The sequence below is a fragment of the Mercenaria mercenaria genome, chromosome 18 (assembly GCF_021730395.1).
Source record: "Mercenaria mercenaria strain notata chromosome 18, MADL_Memer_1, whole genome shotgun sequence".
NCBI classification, from domain to species: domain Eukaryota; kingdom Metazoa; phylum Mollusca; class Bivalvia; order Venerida; family Veneridae; genus Mercenaria; species Mercenaria mercenaria.
The window spans coordinates 46,942,201-46,956,609 of record NC_069378.1 but is presented as its reverse complement, the minus strand read 5'-3'; positions in this window follow the sequence as shown (position 1 = coordinate 46,956,609).

The following is a 14,409-nucleotide window of genomic DNA, read 5'->3' as shown; positions in this document are numbered from 1 at the left end:
TATTTTTGTTATTACATTTCATTACATGCTTCTATCAGAACTGATCTGCCACAAGCATTGTAGATGTTAATTATTTGTTGTCTTTAAGTAAAGTACGAACAACAACTTTCTTTTATTTCTCCTTTTTACAGGATTCAAACTATTTTACAACCAGAGGGTTTAGTTTGTGCTTGTAAAATAATTTCAATTATCGACTTATTCCTTAAGTAGAGACAATTTCTGGGACTAAAGGGCGGTAGTACAAAGGAAAAGTAGAAAATCGAAATGACGACGAATTGGCGGAAGAAAAGACGACAGTGTGGGGATATAAGTCCTTTACGTTCCTTTCAGGGATTTAGGTCTATCATCTGAATTTGATATATAAATTGAGAAGGATTCATTTAGCAAATAAGAGTAAAATGTAAGTTGTGTATGATTTCAGTATGATCAGAAATCAGTAATTTTACCTCGTGGCACGTGACAAAGTCTAAGTCTATAACCATGATAACTGTGTTTGAAAATACTGATATACAGTAGCCTGTGTAAAAGACGGATATAAGTGCAAGCGGCGTCATACGGCCATATAAATATACAATGGTCATGCAGTTTGGTCAGGTTTAATGTGATATTGAAAAAACTTGGTATTGTCTGAGACAAGGTTTGAAACGGAGGGTTAAGACGAAACAATAGAGAGTTTGAGATTTCAACCTTCGCCTTCCCCTTCTACGTCTCTTGCGAAGTTAACGTATGAAGTTGAAGTTCGATTAAAATTCCTTGAGATTTCAAACTTTAGAATGAACCTTACTTCTGTTAATCTGCCAATTCAATTTATCTGTAATTATGATCGTTTATTTCGTGCATTTTGATACCAATTGTCCGAAAGGGCAGGAATTTTACAAGAGGTTTTAAAAATGAAAATAATGAAAATTAAATGATAAAAAAAACATTTCAATTAATATAATCATCGCATGGATAATAGAGCGATAACCTAAAAAAAGAAAAAAAAACATAAAACAATGTGAACAATGTAAAAACTCGTTAGTGCTGCTCCAAACATTTAGGTTTTATATAAAATTATGTCAGTGTAGTCAGTATACAATGCATGATTGTAAATCATACACGAGAGGAAATAAAAATGATTATTACATATTACCTAAAATTAGTTTCCATTGGGTTTCAATGGGCAGCGATCGTGCAATATTTTTCAATATCATGACCGTCACGTTGAACGCTTTCATATCGGACTAGTCCCCATCCGTGACTCTAGTTACGTCCCATGACGGTCCGTCCATTGCGAATCTCGTTTCTTTAGATTTTTGTTGCTATTGTGTATTTGTTTAATTTGTAATTTATGCAACATTTTGTTTATTTTTACACTTTGATTAATCTGACCTATTAGATACTGCCACGTAGTAATTTATCAGACTGAAATGAAATGAAAGTTATAATAACGTCATGAGTATGACTAATATAGAACGTGGAATGTTTTCTTAATGTTGTAATGGAAAGAATCGCGTGACGTCCATGGCGTCAACGCGCACGTTGCGACAAGTTGACGTCATTTTCGCGGAAAATATTAATGCGCGTCAGTTTGATTTGTTTATTGCATTTTCGGAGAATTTTTTTCCGTATATTTTCCTGTGTTTCGTGACAGAACGATAATTTAGATATAAAACGGATATGTCCGTTCTTTCGCGGACAATATTTCGCTCCTAAAGTCGCGCAATATTACCGCTGCAGAACTCATGCATATATCCACATACAAAGTTAATAGCCTATTATGATCATATCAAAGTGATAATGACACTCTGTATGACTCTGTATAATGCCAAACTCTCAGACAGCACAATATGATTTTAATATACTATTTTATAAGTAAAGCATCTGCGGATCCAGGACTTTTTGTTAGAGGGACACCAACATTAAAGAGGGGGTCACCCATTTCAGGGGGTGGGGGTGGAGGGGGGGAGGGGGGTTGGGTTAGGGTAGGGTCACACCGAGTTTCAAGACTGACTTTCTTTGTAAAATGTAAGAATCAAAGGGGGAATTAACCCACAATGTCTCTCTGCCAGGCTCTGGTTCCGTGCATTTAAAAAATGGAGTTATCCCATACGGCTAACAGTAAAAGTCTCTCATCATGATATCATAAATCTGAAAATGTCTGATACTTCAAAAGAATTTTCCGTCTTACTAGTTCCATTTTATGTTATTAATTAAAACGCAATTGTCGTATTAAGTGTCCGACAGAAACAGATTGATTTTATTTGGATGTGACAATAAAATGTTCCACCAAATGATAATCGCGCGTAATTATTTAATTTTCAAGTAAAATGACTGTCATGCCATGTGCCTCCATCCAGATTTCAGTCTTTGCTGCCGAGTATGTGGACCTAGTAGATGTAAAAATAATGCAGTTTCGACTTTCGTGAAATCACATCTTCGGACGTTCAAAACTTCACTTCATACGACAAAAAGGCCCATCTGGTATACTCGATACCGCCTGGGGACACAAATATGCCGTAGAAGTTAAAGTTTGAACAAAATCTCAAAGTTTCTCAAAATCAGTTGATAACTTTATACTTCCAGGTTCAATTCAATGTATTTAGTTAAAGTCATTAGCCATACAAAACTTCATTATTCTTATACCTATTGATAGTGTTTCGCATCAAATTTAGTCTAATTATATATATGGATAATCAACTAACTTAATAAGTAGAAATCCTGAAACCAAGCTTTTTATTTCGCATAGTAATAAAGCGAAGTCTTAGGCTCACGTGATATTACATGGAAAACTTTAGTAGCAACGTGTGATTTAAATAAAATACACGCATGTCGGTGACGTTTTACCCAAAATATATATGAGAGACGTTGAAAGGGGAAGGCGAAGTTTGAAATCTCAGACTCTCTATTGTTAGATTTAACGGTAGATAGACATTTGGTTTGAAACAGAGTTGAAGTTTGGACGTACATCGGTTGTGGAAACGTTAGCCACGCATGCTTGCAGCAAATGCTTATGTTTGTTGGGGTGTCCGATCCATATACTCATTTTGGTGATGTTGATTGAACGTGTTTATGTTTTAAACATAGCTTAAAAAGGTCAAACTATATATAGTTCTTTGATATCAGCTATTGTACTATAAGGACAATTTATTGAACTGAATATTTGCCTAAAGTTTAGTTGATTTTGGCTTCAAACAATCATTTATAAATCATTGGTCAAACTTATTTGAAGCAAACCAGCTTAAGAAAATGTATTATACATGTATGTATAGTTGTCATCCATCGAAATTAACTATCTTTAGATTTATTTCCTTTATAAGTTTTATACTTCATTTACCCCATTATCCTTGCACACCACACACTTCGGGTTTTCTTGGCCTTTCAACCAAAAAAAAAAAAAAAAAAACAACACACAAATATATTTGTATTTTCTGTTCTCTCTTTTCTGTTCATTATGTTGAATAAAATATTCTGTATTCGTCATTGTAAATATAATAAAAACACAAAGAATTCGATAGTAAAAGTTGTTTGTGGACGGCTGTGATCTTTGTATGTCTGTTAGCTTTTTTTTACGAATTCAGTCTAAATTATACAAGATCTGAATTGTTATCAAAAGTTAAACACTGCAAAATCAATAACCTCAAAAGGTGAATCAAATTTACTAACTGGACTTTGATGTAAAACGAAATATTATCTTTGCAGCTGTGCCATATCCATGCACCGTACAGTCCTCAGATTCAAACTCAACAGGGACCGGAGTAAAATTGCTAGAACAGACTTACTTATTAAGCGCTGCATATCTCATAAAATAAATTAGGTCGATGTAAGATTTTCAGTTAAGAAACTCAAGTGATCGATCTAGGACCACCATATCCCTCCCGTTTAAATGAAAATTATCTAGTGCATTGTACATTTCAAGCGCACGACATCTTAACTCGAGGACACGGTATCTTACTGCTAAACATGACATTTTACTTAAATTGCATGACATCCTGTATGGAAACTCGAGGGCACAACATCTTATCTCGAGAACTTGAAATTTTCCCTAGAGCGCAAGACATCTTACTTCGATCACATGACATCCTATATCATATCTCGAGAGCCAACATGTTGTATCGAGTGTGCGACATCTATCTCGAAATATGACATTACATTTTGAGCACAATACATCTTATTTCAATAGCACTTCATCCCATAATGACAGCACGGCATTTTACCTACAGCCCTCGACATGTTAATTCGAGCGCACGACATCACGTGTCGATCACTTTACATCTTATGTGGACTGGGAATTGCATGATATATGCGACATAGATAGGCCTTGCCACTGACGGATCGCACTCTAATATGTTGAAAGACAATCAATGGCAAACTGATGCACATATAATTTATGCAAACTGCACTGATCTTGAAAACGTCTGTGCCTGAGCACAAATGAGACTTATCTCTGTTCATGACGTGTTTCTGTGTACCAGTGAAGCTGTAGGAAAAACGAATTATTTCTGTTAAGTGATCATTGGTTCTATTTCTGTGTTGGAATTTAAGTAAAGGTTATAAGGCGACTATCCAGCTGAAGATCCTACGTGGTCCTCATTGCATAATTTCAAACACCGAGCGAGTACTTTGTTATTTTGTTTACCTAGTTTCTTGACTCTGTCTCTTACATTCACATTATCATCCTCCCTGTCCAATCTGAATCCCTCAGTCTTCTACCATCATCCCCACATACCAAACCCTTCCTCCCTTAAATTACTTGTTAACTATATTTTAAATTCCTGTATTATTATTATTTATTCCCTTCCCCACATCTACCCCACCCCTATCAAACTTCCCAAACACACAATGACATTACTATCCCGTATCTTTGTGGAAACTTTAAAATCTTCCTGTCAAAAATTGTCTCTTTTTCAAAATAATTCCACAGATACTTTTCATGCCTGACCATCTGTCATAACAGGTTAAAGCAAAATTAAAATTAAAGGTAAGGCAAGCGATCTAGGGTCATCCTGGTCTTCTTTCAATATGCACAAGCAATTAGTATAGTTATAGATAACTCTACATGTTAAGACGGCTGCCTTAATAAAGTCAGCATGTAATAGAATGTATGAGTATATTATCCGTCGGGATTAAAGCTAACACAACATTATTTTACTATTGAAGATCCACGTTTAACTGAAGTTGTGATATTTAACAGCAGTGCATCATTTAACTCTGCCACAGTAAGTTAGCGTATGTTTTGGACCGTATATTCACTGCAGGTTACGTCAGTCCCTCCGACAAATCATCTATATGTGGGACCGCATTTTGGCCACTCACATTATTCACTTTAGTGAATTACTTCTGATTGTGGACAGTGCATATTTCTTTCCTATAAAATGTACGTTAATACACATGTATTGATACTTTTAGAAAAATAAATATGGCCATCATATGACTTTCACATTCGTTATAGCACTTTCTAACACGACCCGATTTATTTCCGTATTGAACAAAGAAGACTGAAATTGTGTATTATTATACAAAATATCCACAATTTAATATTGTACGTCAGAATTATTACTCCGGGCGCAAAACGTCATAGCGGTGCGCTGTAAAAGAAATCACATAAAACATGCAAGCATTTGGAGAATATTTTCAAAGATGTAGACAGAAATCTTTAAAACGTGTTGAACACGAAAGAATATATCTCATTTTGAGATTTACTCTTAAATAAATCATGGTTTATGCCCTCTACGCCATCATAATATAATTTCTTTACATTCTAAACTCAAAAAAGATTTTATTCGACGACAAATCATTAAATGAGATAAAAAAATGTGTACCATTTCTGCATTAACATCATTGTCTTGTCACAAACAGATTTTAGAGAAGTTTTTTTTATTCCCGTTTTCAACAGTACTTGGCTATTTATGGCATGCCATTTTGGTTGAAAGTTTGCTTTCCGTGCATTTTCGTGTCTTTCAAAACATAAGTGCATGTTTGAAATATGCCTGCACGTCAACATGTATATTTTATGCATCCACGCGTAAAAATGTAAATGCTAGTTTATATGCACCTGCGCGTGTATATATACATGCCTTTGTCATAATGCATGTATAAATTAACACGTGCGCATCCATATTTGCATTTACTTGCAAATGCAGTTAAACATACGCGTGTACATATACATTTAAAAGTCTACTTGAAAGTATATAAATAGACGTATACTTACTAATTTAACGCAGGCATGCGTAATTCTGAGTCATCGTATAAAACTCGTGCGGCTACATATTTACCATTGTTCGCGTGTAATTTTACGCATGCACGCCTTATTCCGGATGCTCGGACTGTACAAAATTAATATACATGCATGAGTAGATCTAAACGTGCGCTTGTAATTATAGGTGCACGTAAATATTCGCATGCACTCATGTGTGGACGTACACGCGTAATTTTGTATGTGCAGACCCAATTATAGTTGCATGTATATACAAATGCTCACGCCCATATTATCATGCAGCTACATATTTATGCGTGTATGTATGTTTCAACCGTGCACATACATTTTGAGTTGTACGCACATGGAAAGCAAACCCTAATGATACACCGTAGTTATGTGCAGGGAGTATGCTAACATAACTAGCCTGTCTTGTCATGTAAATTAAATACCTGCATCTATGATCTGTATTTACCAATCATCCACTTCCTTCCGATTATCACAAATTTGTTTAACTCGTTTTATGAAAACTGTGAGTGTACAGTTGTTCCTGGAGAGCACTCCAGAAAAGTATATTTTTGATCATATATGTGTTTAGTTAACACGAAGCATGTACAACTATATTTAAATTTTCGTGTTACAATTTGTGCAATAAATGAGATAATAATACTTGAAAAAATCTACAAATGTAGAAATTCTCGATATACCCCTATAAGAAATATATCTTTTTGCATCAAGTTCTGTAACTAAACCTTGAATTATTTACCATTATTTTTACAACTTTTAGAGAGCATCAATTTTATCATGTTTATATCATTTTATGTTGGTTGTATCGTTTAGCATCAATTTTACATGAATTTAATGTCAATTGTATCATTTAAAGAATCTGTATCATTGAGCATTCCCACAAACTTCCCATACTAAAGCGACAGAACAACTGTTTTTGTATTTGTCAAGCTGCAATTTGTCATAATTTCTAAACAATACTTGCCATGGACTTTCCATTGCATAATCGCTTTTTAAAAAAAAAAAAAATAAGATAAAGTTATAAAAGGTATAATACTAGATTCTACCTGTGCACATGCCAAGATTTATTTTCGGAAAAATAGAAACAAAATTGCCATGGTAAAATGATGAAAATTCTTCCCGTGTTATTCATTTTGCCATGGTGATTCGTTTTGCTATGGCAAATGCAATACTTCCATATAAATTTAAGAAAAAAAACTAGAGCTGATATGAAATAAATTCATACTAAATTTGAACTAAGCTTGATCTAGTAAATATAACAATTATAAAAAGTTTTCATTTTTGTGAATGGCGTATAAATATAGGCTGAATTTGCAGAATACCGATGTGGCAAAAAGATACTGGTGGCTGTTATTAGTGAGTCTTTGAATATTGAAACAATCAAATATTCAATTCCTTGACACGCATTGTGATTTTTTTTGTAGAATAAAACAAAGACTAATGTGCCGAGGGACGGAAACACTGTTGTTATGCCCGTACGGGATATTTCTCCTGTCTCGTTTAATCCTTGGGATATATTTGTTAAGCTGCAATTAAACAAGAATCAAAAGAACTCATATTTAGACAAGTGCACTTTTTTGAATAGAAACACACATACATATTGCTTAAAATCTCTACCAATCCACTTTCTTACTCCACTATTCGTGTCCTGTTTAAAGACAGGATTGCAAACTTAGGAACTGATCCTCCGCAATATTATTTACACAGCTTTCGGTTTAGTGTTGCTAGTGTAACAGGTAACAAACTAGATCTATTGCTTTTTAGCACGACTATTCAAAGAATAGTAGAGCTATTGGACTCACCCATGCGTCGGCGTCGGCGTCTGCGTCGGCGTCCCGATTTGGTTAAGGTTTTGTATGTAAGCTGATATCTCAGTAACCACTTTTGGAAATGGATTGAAACTTCACACACTTATTCACTGTGATAAACTGACCTACATTGCAAAGTTTCCATAAATCTATTTTGCTTTTTTACAAAATTATGCCCCTTTTTTCGACTTAGAAAGTCTTGGTTAAGGTTTTGTATGTAAGCTGGTATCTCAGTAACCACTTGTGGGAATGGATTGAAACTTCACACACTTATTCACTGTGATTAACTGACCTACATTGCACAGGTTCCATAACTCTATTTTGCTTTTTTTTTTACAAAATTATGCCCCTTTTCGACTTGGAAATTGTTGGTTAAGGTTTTGTATGTAAGCTGGTATCTCAGTAACCACTTGTGGGAATAGATTAAAACTTCACACACTTATTCACTGTGATAAACTGACCTACATTGCACAGGTTCCATAACTCTATTTTTCTTTTTTACCAAATTATGCCCCTTTTTCGACTTAGAAATTCTTGGTTAAGGTTTTGTATGTAAGCTGGTATCTCAGTACCCACTGTTAGAAACGTATTACATTTCTAATTTGAATTTACGTCTTTACCGCCTTTTCTAACGTGCTTTTATGCGACGTCCAAATATTGACGTCGACGTCATCATTTTCTGTTGTTATTGTTTGAACGTCGCTTTCGTTAGCGCAAACATATATTTCAATTCAGGAACTTGATGTAAAACTTGGTAAAGATCAAAAATCGGTAAGATTTATCGAATTGAAATTGAGTGTTTTGTTTTTAAAAGGTTGCTTATTAAATATTTGCACTTGAATACTATTTAGCGTGTTTAAGAAATTTAATTAGAGATATTTGCGTAAGAAATGTAACTGTCGCTTTGAATATATTGTTGAATATATGTTTTTACCTGTGATTTAAATATACTTTTTATTATATGTATAATTGTTTGTAATTTCAGAGAATCGCTACGCTACGCTAGAGAATAAAATTGTAAAGTGAATCAGCGCATACTCGTTTTTTACTGTGGTATCCAAGTTCCCGAACACCCACTATGGGAATGGATTGAAACTTCATACACTTGTTCACTGTCATGATCTGACATGCAATGTGTAGGTCCCATAACTCTACTTTACATATTTTTCAAAATTATGCCCCTTTTTCGACTTAGCAGTTTTTGGTTAAGTTTTTGTATGTTAGCTGATATTTCAGTATCCACTTATGGGAAAGGATTGAAACTTCACGCACTTGTTCACTTTATGAGCTTATAAGCACTGTGAAGGTTCCATAACCCTTTTTCCCATTTTTTACAAAATTATACCCCTTTTTCGACTTTCGTATTAATTCAATTGACAAGGTTGTTGAATAGTCGAACGTTGCTGTCCTCCGACAGCTCTTGTTAATCATGTAATTATGCTTATTCTGGAAAAGGAATGATGTACCGTAATTTCAATCATTCTGATCAAACAACTTTTATTTATTGTGAACGTTGGCCATTTAACTTTTAAAATTGTATACATACGGCATCATAGTCCTTGTATTAAAATGACTAGTCGATCCCTTGATTTCAATGGCGTTTCAGTTTTTCATTTCTGTTAGATAAAACTAAGTCCATAAGGAGTAAAGATACAGTGTTTGTGCATGAAAATGGATTGAAGTCTAAATTTGGACAAATTTATCATCTGGAGAAAAGTTCATACCTACAAGGGGACAACACGTAAAGGCCGTGGTTATTCCAACCTTTATTACTCGCATCTGCTGCCAAAAACTATCTATGGTTTTATTTAATTAAAATAGGAAAAAAAATACTCACAGCTTCATTGTGAGTTAACAGTATTTCGTATGTTACAATTTTTACTAGAAATTATAAATCTGTCAAATGTCACGTGTATTGTGTCTAATCAAGTTATTAAGATAAAAATAACGAATGATTGAGCTATCTTTTAAGTGCTCATTTTTTTCTATAGTAATTCAAAACCTTCTGTCTGTTTTGTAACAGGTTCTTGTACTATTCTATGCTGATTTCGAGATTCTACGTGTGCCATTTTTATGCAATTCCACGTATGACTGCCCTACACAAAAATGTATATTTTAAACTCTAATGACCGATTGAACTTACATCAATTTACGGAGAAATCAGTTCAATATATTAAAGACATTTTCACGTTGTGAGTGTAATTTTCTTTTGCAGAAGGTGTTCAATGTTTGGAGTTATTAACGGTTTAAAAATTTAAGACGTCTAAATGTCGACTTGGTAGTTAGCATTTGCTATGATTATTAGATGTTCTCTAGTTTAGTATTGTATAATGCCACTATATTTTGATAATTGCAGTTTCAAACGGAATAACGACTTGTTATAAGGGTTCCCGTTATAAAACATTGTACATAAAAGCGATACTACGAATTTATTGAACAACCCTGTAAGTGTATTCGTATAATTGAGAAGTGTTCATGAAATAAACATTTTTTGACAAACTATAAAAAACACGAATATAGTTACCACAACCAGCTTTTGAAATGTTTTAAATTACAGAAACTTGCTCGAAACAGTCCATTTCGTGATCGATCTACGAAATATTCGTCCGTTTGAGGAAATATTTTCATAGCATTAATTTTCTGTTTCTTACTAATTTAAAAATTGCTTAACTGAGCTATGATATACATTCCTAATGTCGATCGTTTGAATGTTTAGGAAGTCTTAACAAATCAGAATTTTTAACTGTGGCCGCGGAATTAATTTTGAACAAACAAATTCAATCGATATCAACTTTCACTGCCTCAAACATATGAAACACTAATAATTTAAAAAAAGCCATGAAGTAGACAGATTATAACATCTACAAATATTGTATGAACATTAACACAACAATCAGAAACCGTTTGTATATCAATAATTTAGACTCTTAAGTCATACGTCTTTTGTGATACACGCACATTTTAGCAAAAACCTAGCATTAAATATTCGTTCAATTTACGGTTATACTTAAAGATGATATATGCACTTTTTGTACTAACTGCAGCACTATCTCGTCGATTAATTATTGCTATTAGCAAATGGAAGTGGAGTGTATTTATTTCGAACTATCGCAGTGATTTAAGACTTAATCATGTCCATTTGAAGGCCAAGTTGTAAAATTATAAAGATCCAATTGCTAAAATTTAAAATGAATTCAGCAATGACAAATATAGTCCAGAAAATGAAATAACAGATATAGAAGAAATGCTATCGCAAATGTTCCTTCTCAAACATAATAGTTACAAACTAAATAGTTCAACAAAAGCGGTGTTGAGTCTCAAGAACGGTCAATGTTAACAAAAATAATTATGACAATATTAAAAAAGGCGATATTGTTACAAACGAAAGAATTTCACATGGGACTTTGCACACGAGACTGCTTCAAGAAAAAAAATGTCACAAAATTGCCTGAACAAGATTTAGCTTCCTTTATATTGAATAGTCTGTTTAACAGACAAAACATAACATTAATACGATTAAAAATCTACAAAGTAACTTCCATTCAACAAAGTGGACCGCAAACACACCAGGATGACAACAGGAGTGTTACAACGTCTAAAACTTGCATCGGAGACCTATTGAAACATACGCGTATCATTCTATAAATTTGCGTATTCCAAACAACATTTAACCAGCATAACAGATACAAATATAAGAACCCCGATATAATATGCAAAATGTAGCTAAAATTTGATAATAACACAAAAGTAATAAATAGTTGTGCAAAATCCAAAAGGGAGCATATGCCCACTGAAAGGTCGTTAGGTGACGGTTAATTGTTTAAATCTGACAAACCTAGACAGACAGAGAGACTTAGAGACTTGCTTACGAAAAAGGCAAAGAAATTGATTAAAAGATGAAATGCTGGATGCAAAGAATTCTGATCAAAAACGAAAAAAAAAAATAAACTTGATAGTTCTGAGCCAATCAGTAACAAAAATGATGCATTTGAAAGGCACCTGAAAATAGAAAACAAATAAACCATAAAGTTGCAGTTTATGTTTACTCATTTAATGTCAGTTTAAAACATCGATATTGATGTGTCAACTTAATGGAGCTACTTATTGTAAGCAAACTTATAACACGTGACTATAGTACTGAACATTGATGAACTTTATGTTCATGATTACACTTTTGACCGTAAGCAAAGTGCGTTTATACATGTCAACATCCCACTGATGACCTAAACATTATTTTCTGCTGTACAGTAAATGATCAGGTGGATCATTGTTCATAACTGTGCATGGTTTCCTTGAAGGTTATTGTTATTATTTCCCCGTTCACAAAATCTTCAGACCTTTAATTGTATGTTAATTGATTATTTATTTTTTTATGCGTTCGAAACATTTAATTAGCTTTACAGTGTTATTGTTTTGAATAAGTGGAAGTATTCAAAAATCTTTATTTAAGTTTGAACTTACAACAGTTCTTCCCCTTGCTATGAATATTTGATAAAGTTATTACTAGTCAATTGACTTTATAATGTTAATTTACACTTTCTTCTTCATTTTTTTTTTCTCATTAGAACATGCTGAACCAAAGCATTTATAAAGCATATCGATTAGTTAAACTCAAACATCAACCGATTTATTATCTATAGTGCATGTAGATCATATCAAAGTTTTCCCTAAATTTAGTACTGCATTACAAAAGTGTAATTGTATGCCTACTTACAATAAATAACTTGAGTTTTGCATTTAAATCGTTATGCTGCATTTATTTTGTTTATAGTAAAGTGTTTGTATTTTTAACCTTGAATGACACCTATGCACAGCTTTTGTGGCCCTGCAAGACGATTTTTATATGCAAAGTAGTATTTTGTCTTTATATTTCAATTTTAATACATTTTTGCTTGAAAAGCTGCAGCACTAGACATAGTTAGGCACTTGATATTTAACTTCAGAAATCTGTTATTAAATATTATGTCGTCACACAACTTTGGTCATGCTGAAGATGTAACAAATTCATCTTACTTTCAAATATTGGTGGCATGTGTTATTTAGAAATTGCGTTTTTCTGTAACTGTGGTGCTTTTTACTTGCATAAAATTTTACTGAAATGCAGTGTATAGCTTTTAAAAGATAAACACATAATCTTATGTCTTCAAAGTTTTAAGATTTTAGAAGTATATTATCAAAACAAAGAAATAATTGGTAAACAAAACGTATCTTTTACAACAATCTACCTGTGCATTTTATGTTTTTTCTTCGCACTATCCCGTACGACTTGATACCTAAAATATTCTAATTCTAAGAAGTTGTTTCCCCTTTTAAAGTGAACGTAATTTGTAAAAATATAAATGTAAACACTTGCTGAAAACTACCTTCTGCTTAATGTGAAATGTCAGCACTGGAACATTATAGCAGTTGCATCAAAATGAAGATATGTAACAGTTCTTTGAATATGGTGAATTTGTAATGGCGTTGTACTGTCCGAAAGTGTGTCCCATTTTCAAAAAATCAATTTAAATATCAGTTATTTGACAGCTGTTTGTAAAACAATATACATGTTTTACTTGTTGTTGAATTTTCAAGAACAACCCTTTCTGTCTATGATTTGGTGTTGTTTGATTTATTTTTTCAAACAATAGGGCTTACCGTTAATTATGTGCTCGCATATTCAGATGGCTTTTTATGCCTCTAGAAACATTACGAATTGAACTAATAGGTGGAAGTTTACGGCGGTTCGACTCAAAGAGGTCATGCATCGTCGAAGAAAATTCAAACTGTAAAACGTAGTTTAAATATAATCTAAGTAAAACTACATTTATATATCAACTGCAATACAAGCAGTTGTATAACTAGCGATAGCTTCCAGTAGTACTTTCTGAAATTTAATGCATTCACGTTGATCTTACCTCAGGATGAAAAAAGCAAATCCATATTTAATATGAGCTGTCAACTGTTTATTTTCCCACTTCAGTTATGATAGAGTATAAAACAGTACATATACAAGCATACGTTTTGTTGTCATTATTAAATCTCCAATTCATTTTATAGTTCATCTTATATCAGTCTTATCTATCACGTTTGATATTCGTCACCACTATATCGGCACCATACTAATTCATTAACCTTTACCCTGCTAATTATTTTTTTTAATGGATTGGTCCATTATTCAATTTGGGCACTACCGCTTATTATTCAAAAGGGTGATTTACTCACTGAATAGCGAACTGTGCAGACCATAATCAGCCTGCGCGTCCTGATCTTCGTCTGAACTGGTCGCAAAGTCAAAACCACTTTCCACTAGCAGGCTAATGGTTAAATTATCAATCACAATAAGTCGATCACAATCTGACCATCATCCTGTTAGTCGTGGATTTATAATGATAATAACTGCATAACGTTTTGGCATTT